General features: G+C 36.0%; 1 protein-coding gene and 1 long non-coding RNA gene across 5 annotated transcripts in view; one reads left to right on the plus strand and one right to left on the minus strand.

Moving 5' to 3' along the window:
• LOC128653763 (ABC-type organic anion transporter ABCA8) overlaps nt 1–14725 on the plus strand; it is a 752731-nt gene that overhangs the window by 37151 nt on the left and 700855 nt on the right. The window lies entirely within an intron of this gene.
• The window catches only part of LOC128653783 (uncharacterized), a 166906-nt gene continuing 156642 nt past the window's right edge, over nt 4462–14725 (minus strand). Inside the window, exon 3 of the long non-coding RNA XR_008401392.1 lies at nt 4462–4578. This is a non-coding gene — a long non-coding RNA (uncharacterized LOC128653783). The remainder of the gene's footprint in view (nt 4579–14725) is intronic.

The raw sequence follows: 14725 nt of genomic DNA on the forward strand, positions 1-14725 counted from the left end.
GCCCCTCTCTACCTTTTCTTCCCGCTACTCCTTCTATTGGCTGCCTTTAATGGTCTTTAACCCAATGAGGTCTTCCCTGTAACTGCAGATCTCATGTTAGGACTAAAGAGGAACATTCATAGTTATCATCTAAACATGACTGACTAATAGAGGATCCGTAGCAGTTTTCTTCTGTCAACACCTCAGCACTCACCCTTAAAGGTCTGTGACACTAGAATGAAATACGGTACGTTGCCATTTCTTCTAGTTGTAGGCACAGAATGCTAGGCACATTCTCTAATGTCTGAAACCAAACAGCATCTTCCAATTCAAGGCAGCCAATAGAATGAAAGGAAAAAGCTTTCATTCTATTGGCTGATTTTAATTTGTAAGGGCACACCTATATAAAAGGGGTACCTCACATTCACTATTCTGTGTGCGGCTGGAGATCGCATGAAGAGGACCTCCGTGTTGAAGGTCGGAAGAGGTGGGTCGATGTACTCGCCGCCATTTCCGCCACCACCAGGATGAAGATAGAAGATGGACTGCTGCGGTGATGAAGATGGAGCGCCGCCGGGATGAAGATGGAGCGCCACCCATCATCATCGGTGAGTACAAACTTTGGGATTAATGTTAAGTTTTTAAAACTTTTTTGGGGTGTTTTTTTATATAGATTAGAGATTTTGTTTTTTTGGGCAGCAAAGAGCTGGATGACCTATTAAGGGGAATGCCCATCCTAATACCTTTTTCGGGGCAATGGATAATTTAGGATTTTTTTGTTAGTATTTTTGTGTTCGGGGGTTGTAATGTTAGTGGGGTTAGTGTTTTATTTTACCAAAAGAGCTGCTTGCTTTAGGGCAATGCTCTAAAAAAAAAACCTTTTTCAAGGGACATTAGAATAGGATTAAATATTTTTTATTTTTTTTGGATAATTGCTTTTTTTTATTTTCTGTAAATGTAAACTTATTATTATTTTCTGAGATGTTAGGTTTTTGTTTTTTTTGTAATGTTAGGATTTTTCATTTTTTGTAATAGGATTTGTTATTTTTGTAATATTAGGATTTTTTTATTTTTTTTAATTGTATTTTATTTTATTTTTTGTAATGTTAGTTTTTTTGTGTAATGTTATTGTTTTATTTTTAAAAATAAGATTAGGTTTTTATTTAATTTACAGGCAAGTTTTAGGGGTATTTTAATTTGGGTTGTTAGGGGGTATAGATGTTGGTTTATAACTTTGCGTTGTGGGAGGATGGCAGTTTAGGGTTTAATAGCTTATTTAGAGTATTTGCGTTGTAGGGGTATGGTGTTTAGGGGTCAATAGTTTATTTAGGTTCTTTCCGATGTGTGGGGATGGCGGTTTAGGGGTTAATAGTATTATTTAGTGTTTGCGATGTGGGGGGATGGTGGTTTAGGGGTTAATAGTATTATTTAGTGTTTGTGATGTGGGGGATGGCAGTTTAGGGGTTAATAGTTATTTGTGATTGTAAGTGTACTTTGTAATGTATTTTTGTTGTCTTTTGTGCAACTTTTTATTTTTGGAAAACAGTTAACCACAGCTCTTAGATCACGGGAAGGATTGAAGCATAGAAGGCGATTGTGCTGCACTTGTAATATCAGCGGAATGAAAATGGCTCGCAAAAACATGATTGCACTAACGCAAAAACGTTGGCGCCTCACTTGTAATATAGCCCTTAGTTTGCTGTACTTTCACAAGAATAGATGCAGCTCCTATGAATATCTGTGTGTATTCTCTACAAACATATGCAGAAATATAAAATATTAATGTCTTTAACTTCCCTTAAATAAAGAAATAGCTTAAAATAACATTTCCTGTCATATGATAAATTTATACAAGTTTTCTGATCTTTTTTTTACAAGGAAATCTGTTTCTGCTGATCCTAATCCAAATTGTTGATAATAATCTACATTTTTCTCAGCCATGTATGATTTTTCAAATTTAACAACTTGCTACCAACTACCAACCAAGTCACTACCTTCTTAGTTACAGTGGGTATTGAAAAGAATTACCCCCCTTAAAAAAAAAAAATCACATTTTGTTGCTTTGCAGCCTGAAATAAAGACAAACACAGTTTTTGTTTATCCAGTTGTAATTTCTCAGTGCTGAGCCCAGACTTAAACCCCATTAAATATATGTGGCATGACTTGAAGACTGCAGTCCACAAACGGTCACCATCAAATGTAACGGAACTGGAGCAGTTCTGCAAAGAAGAGTGGGCAAATATTGCACAGTCTAGATGTGCAAAGTTAGTAGAGACATATCCCATAAAGCAAAAGGTGGTTCAACAAGATACTGACACAAGGGGGTGATCATTTTTGCAACTCAGTGATTCTGTTTTTCAATTGTCTTTATTTTTGCCTGACATCTTGGTGTTATATCTTTCACTTAGATGTTATACGTTGCACTGAGTAATTACAACTGGATAAACCTAAAATGTGTCTGTCTTTATTTCAGGCTGCAAAGCAACAAAACGTGATTATTTTCGTTAAACGTATTTATAAGCACTTTAAAACCAATAAAAGTAGCACAGGCTTACTGTGATCAAAGGAAAAGTAAAACATGACTGTTTCTTCATCTAATATTGATAATAACTGCTTAATGCACATTTTTTCCAAAACAATAATGGCCTAGATTACAAGTGTTAGGGCTATGGTGCGCTTACATCACTAGAACACAATTCATAATACTTCCATTTTTACTCTAGCAAGATTGTAGGGCCCGCTAACATCTGGATTTCAGATAGCACTGGTGCGCTGAACACCTCACATAATAGACTTCCATGGGGGCACTTTGAAAAACTAATTTAGGCTTTTGTTCAAGTTGCAACTCGAAGATGAGCTTACCTAAAGGTGAAATGATGGAGCTCTTCACAAAGTATTAAACTATGCTTTTATTTTGAGATTTTGGGAGCCATGTACTAAGGCGTCAAAATCTTCGCACTAAGCGTATCGAATTAACCCGCTGGCATTCGCACCTAGCGGATATAACTTCGTTACATAAATGTACTAAAAATCAAGCCGGAAAATATCACGTCTAATCTGTCTCGAAGACAATCGGATTATTGATAACTTTGAAGCTTCGCTCGGCGCAAAAGTTACTAATCAGTCTACGGTCTATTGGTCGATTTCTTTGTAAATGGGTGTGTCGCATATATAAAGCTTGTAAATCTCGAGTTTTTAGTATTTTTCAAAAATGTATTTGATTCGTTAAAAGGATTGAAATGTTTACATATTTATTTGGAATGTGCTAGTATTTATTGTAAATATGGATTCTTTTTTGTTTCTCAGATGCCAAAGATAAATATAGGAATATTAAATTATTTTATATGTATTTTATGTTTTGAATACATTTGTTTGTTTTAGTTCAATATAGTTATCAATAGTATAGTTAAATATGTTTTTATGTAGTATACATTGTCATTTAATTATTGATTGTTATTTGTTGTAAGGTTATATAGGTAATAATATATATATTTATATATATATATATATATATATATATATATATATATATATATATATATGTTGCATTATAACTAAATGTAGAATATTAAAATATTGTTTATGTTACATCTTTAATTTTCTTTTTTATATCGATGGCGAATAATAATGGTTAGATACATACATTAGCAGCCTGGACTACTAAACAAGTAATGTTTGGAATATTTTTTGTTCAAATAATATGTAATAATTTGAAATGATATCCTTTAAATTAAATTCATATCAATGTATATAAGTGAAAAAATCTAAATAGTGTTCTATGTGCTGCTACCGAACCACAAATTCATGTGGTTATATAGATATGTTCTTCATATAAGGATATCAATAGAAAAAATAAGTTTTGATAAGATCAGTCATTTCTATTCTGGTTTACAATTTTTGGGTAATCCAAATTAGGAAATACAAATAATTTATTTTAAAGATACTTTAATATTAGCATTTCTCACAGTTTAAAATATATAATTTTCTAACCTGGGGCAATTTGATAGTTTGATTGTTTCTATCTAGGACATAAAATTTACATTTTCGTTTTTGTAGTTAAAAACCAAAATATTTTATTAATAAATAACGACAATTTTAAATGATAACTATCACAATATTTCAAATGAAAGTAAAAAAACTTTTATTTATGAAATTATTAGATATGTTGGTTGCATTAGAATGACGGAAACAAAAAATAAGAATTGAATACATTTTATTCATTCGATCATTCATTAAAATAATTTTCACATACAAATTTTTTAGCAATTATGGCCTGTCTTGTTGGTGCATCATTGCAGATCACCTCAGGAAAGTCCTCAAATGAGATTTCATTATCATCCTCAATTTCACATCCTCTGCGAATTGCAATGTTATGAAGTATACAACATACCATAATTATTTTGGCAACCTTTCCTGGAGCATACTGCATCACACCACCTGAGTGGTCAAGACAAAAAAAGCGCATTTTTAACAATCCAAAGGTTCTCTCAATGATTCCTCGGGTTGATCTGTGTGCCTCGTTGAATTTAACCTCACATCTTTTTCTAGGATTATTGTATGGTGTGAATAACCATTCTCTACTAAAATAACCAGCGTCCCCTATTTAAAATAAGAAAAAAAAATATTATTAACATTTATAATACAATTGAAAGATGATACATTTAAAGACAATAGACTTTAAGATATTGCTATCTATCTCACAAACATAATGAAAGAGACAGTGCAATTAAAACTACACTTATATTATATAGATTAAAAAGGAGATGTTAAAATAATTACCTAAAAGCCATCCTTCGGGCATCTCTCCATCCTCAAACTTTCAATATAATATAACCCAGACTGATGCAAGATATAGGAATCATGGCAGGACCCAGGGAAGTTGGAACGGACACTAATTATTTGCATTTTATGGTAACACACCATCTGAACGTTGAGAGAATGGTACTGTTTTCTATTACGGTAAACTTCTTCACGTTCAAGTGATGGTTTTACTGCCATATGTGTGCAATCGATGGCTCCAAGTACATACAAGTTGGACTTCACAGATTGCCACTCTTCAGGAGTTGATGGAAGGCACACATACCTTGGAAGGACCACCATCAATGCGTTTATTACTTTTGTTAGGTGCCTAGAAAATGCCGACTGGCTGATGCCAATTATGACACTAGACACAGCTTGGAAAGAACCCGTAGCAAAAAAGTGTAATGCTGCCAACAGTTTTAATAGTCCAGGTATGGCTTGTAAACGTGCTCTCATTGGCTCCAGGTATTCTGCTGTTTCATTGTAAAAGTGCATTAAAGCTTCTCTGTCCAAACGGAATCTCTGGATAACCTCACGATCAGAAAGGGATTCAAAACTCATACGAGGAAGGAAAACTCTTGGGACTCTCCTTCTTCGACCTTCTCTCCTTCTTTGGAATTCATTATTTCCAACTGGTGCCTGTATAGCCCTTCTTCCTCGTAATTGAAGAAATCGGAATATAAACAAATGTATAAGTGTCTCCATCTTCATTCACTGATGCAAAAACCAATAATGAAACAATTGTAGTCTAGTCATTTAACTTAAGTACTTCAACCTGGCGTCAGTCTGATACCCGCTATAGTTTTCTATTGTATTCGCTACCTAAATGGTCGTGAAGCAAATCACACGAAGTTAAAGTTGTAGTGGACGGATTACTTGTAACATTGATAATTTCCGTTAATAGCGGATTTTTGTGCGATCGATGATTTAGTATGTGAAAAAGTGGTTAGGAACGATTAGTTGCGGAGAATTACGATCACAGATGAAAAATAGTTGTTTTTCTAATCGATCACGACTTGGTAAATATGAGATTTAGTCTGTGAGCACATTTTGAAGCGAAAATACACACGAAAGGTCACTTCGATGCTTAGTACATGGCGCCCTTTGAATATTATCAATATTTTATTGTCATGTGACGTTTCAGGGCGGTGCCTCTTCTTCAGATATTCCCCAGGCACCACCCCTAAAATGTCAAAATAAAATATTCAAACGGAGAGTGTGGGAGTGTTTTTGATTTGAAGAGTACATTGTTTACCCAGAGTACCCAGAACACTGTAATGAAGTCAGAGTGCTGATCTCCTGTGAGGAGGTAAAGATTATATATATATATATATATATATATATATATATATATATATATATAATTTTTATTAAAAAAACAATTTAAGCTGTGATTTAAAGAGATTTATGGTATATGTAAATGTGTTGGACTGTTTGGGGCTCAAAGGTATATGTATGTCTGTAGATTTGTATGTCTGTACATATGTATGTATATACGTATATATATGTATGTATGGAAATTATAGGTCTGCCCGGGGGTGTTTTTACTGACATATATTTATCTATTAAAGTTTTAACTCTTCGGTATAGCTCTGCCCTGTTTTATGTATGTAAAAAATGTTTTGAAGCAGGTATTTTTGGGATCTCAGCATCAATTGATCTTTTTAATTGAGTGTAGTACATATTGGGCTAGATTACAGGTGGCGCTAATGTTTGCATGAGGGTTTTCACTATCGTTTGTGCACAGGTTAAATTGCGCTCATATTACAAGTTATTGCTAGAATCATTACCACAATCTCAGAGCTGTGGTTAACTGTTACGTGAGTCAAAAAAGTGTAACAAAACAGATCAAAAATACATTACACAGTACAGTTACACTCATTATAACACTATCTAATAAAAATGATTTTAAAAAAATTGCACAAAATGTTGAAAGGGCTCAAAGATTTCAGATCTCAGGTGTAAGAAAAAAAAAGGCAGGCCAAGGACTTTAACATTGAGATACATGCATATACATGTCTACAGATATATATGTATGTAAGCATATATATATATATATATATATATATATATATATATATATATATGTCTATATATGTGTACATATGTATTTATGTATTTATATGTGTATATATGTATTTACAGACATATATACACATTTAAAAACATAATTACATATGTATACCTATATAGACATATACATATATAGATATAAATATAAATATATATATATATATATATATATATATATATATATATATATATATATATATATATATATATAAAGTAAATTTGAGCCATTTATCGTTAAGTAGAAGAAAACATGTAAAAGCATATTTATGCAATATTCATATTTTCATTTCGGACTTATGCATATTTTAATATGCTATCAGGCTTGCGCACATTATAAAATGCTATTGGGCTTGCGCATATTATAAAATGTGTTCAGGTACATGCATATGAAAATATGCGATCGTGTTTGCGCGCGAGTTGGGTGTTTTTAAAAAAAAAATCTTTGCATAGACTTCTATATAGAAGAAACAATAAATAGGTTATTGTTTACATTACAGTCTAATTGAGCTAGAAGTAAGCTGTTTGCACTCATCCGGTTAGTGCGAGAGGGATAACTTTTAACTTTCAACTCATAATACCAGCGCAATCTGACGAGCGTAAAAAGTTTCATTCTAGCTCAATTAGCACTCTAGTGGAAGCGCAAAATACCGCTCCACTTGTAATCTGGCCCATTATAGGCATATCTGATCTTGTATTGTTCTCTTGTCTGTGTAACAAACAGCAAACAGCTTTTCTGGGTTTGACATGCGTCTTCTCTAATGTCAGGTAGAGTACTGTTGCTCAGAATAAAACAGACTGGAATCAATGGCTGAGAGGCCCAACTCACAACAAACCCTTACTGGGTCATTGGAAGTAAACACTGTGTCCAAACAAAGGCCAGGGTAATAGAGCTATGAGACAAAACTAAGTAGCTGAACTCTCTCTAGTACATTAATCAGATCTTACAAAACAAAACAACAATTAAGTACTAGAAAGTAACTATACATTTATAAATTCAAATATCAAAGAATAACATAGCTTTGTAAAAGTATATTCTCGCTATCCAGACAAAGACAACTTGCATAAGTTACTGAAATGCCAACAAGAGAGGAATCCATGGTAAATCTAAAATCAGACAGTCCGGGTCAAGGCCTCACAGGGAAAAGCAATGCAAAATCATTAAACATATGCAGAGTCCACAAACAAACTAAAGTGATATACCAAGTCAGTCCAAAACAAAGGGTTAATACAGAAGGGTAGAGACAGGAAGAAGAAGTCCAGGCAGTATATCCAAATAATAAACTGCCAGAGTAAGAGGTAACCCAATACACAATCAACCTCATGCTGCAAACACAAAGCTTATAGAGACTACTACAGTTAGGGTGTAATTGATCGTCTAGGCTTTCTTAAAGATACAATATGCCTTTCTGCAGCTGGAACAGAAATCACAGTCTGACTAGGGTGCATCTATAAAAACATGCATTTCTAGTTAGCCAGGTACATTGTTAATTTCTACTTTAAGGAAAATCTATTTTAAGAAGATCTCATATAATTATAGTTTTTCTTGATACAAATCAGATCTCACCAGCTAGATAAGGTTTTAATTATAAGCAGGTTGTTTATAAATCTAGTATAAAATGTAATATTCTTTTTATAAATAGTTTCTATCCCAAAACACTTTAGCTAACTCACAATATCCAAGGTATAAATGAGGGGGAAAACTTTGCCACCATAGTACCTTGCTTGAGGAAAAAGTTATCCTCAGAAGCAAAGCAGTTTTGAGCTAACAGATAGTAGAAACAATCCAGTAAAAAAACAAAAAACAAATCAAAATCAATGAAAACAGGATAGGTATAAAGAATGAGCATATATGTTACTGCTTGTAATCCTTTTTGGTGGGATATACAAAAACAAAGTGATACTACATCCACAGTTACTGGGGTGTTTTTACTGACTTATTTATTTTCGATAAGTGTTGAAATTTTAGGCTATTTAACCAGTATATTTTCTATAACATTCTCACTCATAATGCCCAGAGCCACTACTTCTTTAAAGAGCTTCTATAGTTCTAATTTAAACGTAATATTTGGGTTAAAGGGAAGCGATAGATACGTGGTGAGATCGCTCAGTTGTTTGTAGGCTTCAGCTGTATATTGAGCCCTGTCCACCACAGAAGACAATCTGAGCTGACGACTAATTTCTGAACAAAATTATGCACAAGTTAGTATATTATATACATTTTAGTGTGTTTGATTAATTGTAACATTTATTGATGGTGCAAACCCCAGTCTTTTTGACAGAACCTTAAGATAGAAATATAAAAGTTTCACTGATGACCAATTAATAGCTGGGATGTCTTGTCACAAAATCCTCCTTTCTTGACAGTGTTTTTCCCATCATCAGTACTTGATCCACTTTTCTTAGTATTTTCAATAGATAATTCTGGAGAGGTTCAATAAAAACTTGTATCTTTGGGTCTCAATCCTAAGGATTTACTGTTAGCTGAAACTGGGGTAGATTCCCATGGGCTATTCACTGTGGAGCTAGTCGCAAATCTAGGGGATGTTATGTTGGCTGGCATCCCTCCTCTTGTTCTTTCTATTATTGTTACTGCTCTTACTAGATGATGTAGTCCAGCTATAAACAATATCCAATCCATAATTATAACCCCTATGATGTTTATCAAATTACAGACTGATAATTCATCCATTTTATCTAATGTTTCATCTAATTGTGATTGAAAAGTGCTATCTCTCTCATTATCCTTATGATGCTCTATTTTAACTTGTAAATCTGAAAATTCCTTTCCTTTTGTTTTCTTATGTAAGAGCTAGTTCATCAAGGTTAAGGAACTTTAGCTAGACTGGAAGGAAGACAACTGAATTGCCAGATTTTTTTGGCTCCATCTAAACTATAGAGATTTCCTACTACTTTGATCTACTCGAACATATGAGATTAGATAAGTCCATCCTGAAATGACAACTGGATGGATATAATATTTTTTTTAACCTGGAAACTGTTGCTTTTAAAAATGTTCACAGAACCAAGTCTATATTTTGTTCTTCTATAAGTTTGGAACTATTCTGATTTTTGGTAAGACTTTAAAAAAAATGTAGCAGTTCTTTTCACCGTTTGAGATTGATATTATATATGAATACCTGTAAGGGTATGAAAAACCTAAAGGTCTGATGTAATGTGCCAGATTTGGACAAATAAAGCAAGTCTTCTTCCACATCTGGTCCTGGAGGAGAAAACCACTAGGATAGAAGATTTTTCTGGTTGAAATTTTCACTTTATTGAGGAACAAAAAGCTATTCATGTAAGTGCTGATTTCTTTTATAAACTGGTCTCAAAATTAAAGGTCTCTGGCATAAGGACCTAATTATAAAATAGCTAGGTCAGGAAGTTTAGGGTAAATCTTTTTATGATTTTTTTTTCTTTTAAAACATAAAGCTGCGTTAGCATTACCAAGTTGCCACAACATAATTTGTACTCACTTATGTATAACATATGGCTACAATGCGATTAGCAAATTTGCTAAGTAATATTGAACACTTTTTTAACATTGCAGTCACAATATTCTAAGTATAACACGCTCATAACAGTGAGAATTTATACATAAAACCAGAAGTCGTGGCTATTCAGACAGTCTAGTATTTTAGAGCCCATGCATTTATGACTTCTGGGATTTATCAACTCCTGGCCACTAGGAGGAGGCAAAGTTTCTGAAAAACTCCAAGAATGTTCTATCCCTCCCTGCGGGAGGAAAATTAAGGTGCTCTTAATATTCTTCATTGAGAGGGGTCCTCGGACCAATTTTAGGCCCATTTTTCCCTTAGAGAACTGCTACAGAAAGACAGTGTGAAGATTGTATTATAGGGTAGTGGCACAATACTCCCGGTATAGGAAATAGTCAGACGCCTGTCACAGGTGTTGAAGGGACTTGTCCCCTAGCTTTTTCCTGTTGGGTCATCTAAATACTACTTACAGCAATCCTCTTCTTTGACGTACACAGCACTAGATGGGTTCTCTACTGAAAACTGAAATGACTGCAGGGGTTAAGTTCAGTACAGTGAGTAAAGTTTTAGATATCACCTTTTGCTCTCACATAGCCCACTAGGTATTAGTAGGTACACGCCTTTTATTCTGGGCTGAAAGGCTTCACATTGCTTAATGTTTTTATTTGTCAGCTCAAAGATTTTTTTCTCAGGGGACTTTATTTTTATCCTTTTATTTCTTCTGTTATGTGTGATCAGTCCACGGGTCATCATTACTTCTGGGATATAACTCCTCCCCAACAGGAAATGCAAGAGGATTCACCCAGCAGAGCTGCATATAGCTCCTCCCCTCTACGTCACTCCCAGTCATTCTCTTGCACCCAACAACTAGATAGGATGTGTGAGAGGACTATGGTGATTATACTTAGTTTTTATAACTTCAATCAAAAGTTTGTTATTTTACAATAGCACCGGAGCGTGTTATTGCCTCTCTGGCAGAGTTTGAAGAAGAATCTACCAGAGTTTTTACTATGATTTTAACCGGAGTAGTTAAGATCATATTGCTGTTTCTCGGCCATCTGAGGGAGGTAAAAGCTTCAGATCAGGGGACAGCGGGCAGATGAATCTGCATTGAGGTATGTAGCAGTTTTTATTTTCTGAATGGAATTGATGAGAAAATCCTGCCATACCGTTATAATGACATGTATGTATACTCTACACTTCAGTATTCTGGGGATGGTATTTCACCGGAATTACTCTGTTAAAAGTACATTAAACCTTTTAATAGGTATTTATTATGTTAAACGTTTTTGCTGGAATGTAGAATCGTTTGCATTTTCTGAGGTACTGAGTGAATAAATATTTGGGCATTATTTTTCCACTTGGCAGTTGCTTGTTTTAATTGTGACAGTTTCGTTTCTCTCTCACTGCTGTGTGTGAGGGGGAGGGGCCGTTTTTGGCGCTCTTTGCTACGCATCAAAAAATTCCAGTCAGTTACTCTTGTATTTCCTGCATGATCCGGTTCATCTCTAACAGAACTCAGGGGTCTTCAAACTTCTTTGGAGGGAGGTAGATTCTCTCAGCAGAGCTGTGAGACTTATATATTGACTGTGATTAAAAACGTTGCTCTGTAATTTTTATGTTTCAAATTTAATTATTGTTACTTTACTAATGGGAACAAACCTTTGCTAAAAGTTGTGTTGTTTTTAAGGATTGATGCTATAACTGTCTTTCAGTTCATTATTTCAACTGTCATTTAATCGTTTAGTGCTTCTTTGAGGCACAGTACGTTTTTGTTAAATAAGATTGTAACCAAGTTGCAAGTTTATTGCTAGTGTGTTAAACATGTCTGATTCAGAGGAAGATATCTGTGTCATTTGTTCCAATGCCAAGGTGGAGCCCAATAGAAATTTATGTACTAACTGTATTGATGCTACTTTAAATAAAAGCCAATCTGTACAAATTGAACAAATTTCACCAAACAGCGAGGGGAGAGTTTTGCCGACTAACTCGCCTCACGTGTCAGTACCTGCATCTCCCGCCCGGGAGGTGCGTGATATTATGGCGCCTAGTACATCTGGGCGGCCATTACAGATAACATTACAAGATATGGCTACTGTTATGACTGAAGTTTTGGCTAAATTACCAGAACTAAGAGGCAAGCGTGATCACTCTGGGGTGAGAACAGAGTGCGCTGATAATACTAGGGCCATGTCTGATACTGCGTCACAGCTTGCAGAACATGAGGACGGAGAGCTTCATTCTGTGGGTGATGGTTCTGATCCAAACAGATTGGATTCAGATATTTCAAATTTTAAATTTAAATTGGAGAACCTCCGTGTATTACTAGGGGAGGTTTTAGCGGCTCTTAATGATTGTAACACTGTTGCAATACCAGAAAAATTGTGTAGGTTGGATAAATACTTTGCGGTACCGGCGAGTACTGACGTTTTTCCTATACCTAAGAGACTAACTGAAATTGTTACTAAGGAGTGGGATAGACCCGGTGTGCCGTTCTCACCCCCTCCAATATTTAGAAAGATGTTTCCAATAGACGCCACCACACGGGACTTATGGCAAACGGTCCCTAAGGTGGAGGGAGCAGTTTCTACTTTAGCTAAGCGTACCACTATCCCGGTGGAGGATAGCTGTGCTTTTTCAGATCCAATGGATAAAAAATTAGAGGGTTACCTTAAGAAAATGTTTGTTCAACAAGGTTTTATATTGCAACCCCTTGCATGCATCGCGCCGATTACGGCTGCGGCAGCATTTTGGATTGAGTCTCTGGAAGAGAACCTTAGTTCAGCTACGCTGGACGACATTACGGACAGGCTTAGAGTCCTTAAACTAGCTAATTCATTCATTTCGGAGGCCGTAGTACATTTAACCAAACTTACGGCTAAGAACTCAGGATTCGCCATTCAGGCACGTAGGGCGCTGTGGCTAAAATCCTGGTCAGCTGATGTAACTTCTAAGTCCAAATTACTTAATATACCTTTCAAGGGGCAAACTTTATTTGGGCCCGGTTTGAAAGAAATTATCGCTGACATTACAGGAGGTAAGGGCCACGCCCTGCCTCAAGACAAAGCCAAAGCTAAGGCTAGACAGTCTAATTTTCGTCCCTTTCGGAATTTCAAAGCAGGAGCAGCATCAACTTCCACTGCACCAAAACAGGAAGGAGCTGTTGCTCGTTACAGACAAGGCTGGAAACCTAACCAGTCCTGGAACAAGGGCAAGCAGGCCAGGAAACCTGCTGCTGCCCCAAAGACAGCATGAACCGAGGGCCCCCGATCCGGGACCGGATCTAGTGGGGGGCAGACTCTCTCTCTTCGCCCAGGCTTGGGCAAGAGATGTTCAGGATCCCTGGGCGCTAGAGATCATATCTCAGGGATACCTTCTAGACTTCAAATTCTCTCCCCCAAGAGGGAGATTTCATCTGTCAAGGTTGTCAACAAACCAGATAAAGAAAGAAGCGTTTCTACGCTGTGTACAAGATCTGTTATTAATGGGAGTGATCCATCCGGTTCCGCGGTCGGAACAAGGACAAGGGTTTTACTCAAACCTGTTTGTGGTTCCCAAAAAAGAGGGAACTTTCAGGCCAATCTTGGATTTAAAGATCCTAAACAAATTCCTAAGAGTTCCATCGTTCAAAATGGAAACTATTCGGACAATCTTACCCATGATCCAAAAGGGTCAGTACATGACCACAGTGGATTTAAAGGATGCTTACCTTCACATACCGATTCACAAAGATCATTACCGGTATCTAAGGTTTGCCTTCTTAGACAGGCATTACCAGTTTGTAGCTCTTCCATTCGGATTGGCTACGGCTCCAAGAATCTTCACAAAGGTTCTGGGTGCCCTTCTGGCGGTACTAAGACCGCGAGGAATTTCGGTAGCTCCGTACCTAGACGACATTCTGATACAAGCTTCAAGCTTTCAAACTGCCAAGTCTCATACAGAGTTAGTTCTGGCATTTCTAAGGTCGCATGGATGGAAAGTGAACGAAAAGAAGAGTTCTCTTTTTCCTCTCACAAGAGTTCCATTCTTGGGGACTCTTATAGATTCTGTAGAAATGAAGATTTATCTGACAGAAGACAGATTAACAAAGCTTCTAAATGCATGCCGTGTCCTTCATTCCATTCAACTCCCGTCAGTAGCTCAATGCATGGAGGTGATCGGCTTAATGGTAGCAGCAATGGACATAGTACCCTTTGCACGTCTACATCTCAGACCGCTGCAATTGTGCATGCTGAGTCAGTGGAATGGGGATTACTCAGACTTGTCCCCTACTCTGAATCTGGATCAAGAGACCAGAAACTCTCTTCTATGGTGGCTTTCTCGGCCACATCTGTCCAGGGGGATGCCATTCAGCAGGCCGGACTGGACAATTGTAA

This window comes from Bombina bombina, chromosome 1, assembly GCF_027579735.1.
Source record: "Bombina bombina isolate aBomBom1 chromosome 1, aBomBom1.pri, whole genome shotgun sequence".
NCBI classification, from domain to species: Eukaryota; Metazoa; Chordata; class Amphibia; order Anura; family Bombinatoridae; genus Bombina; species Bombina bombina.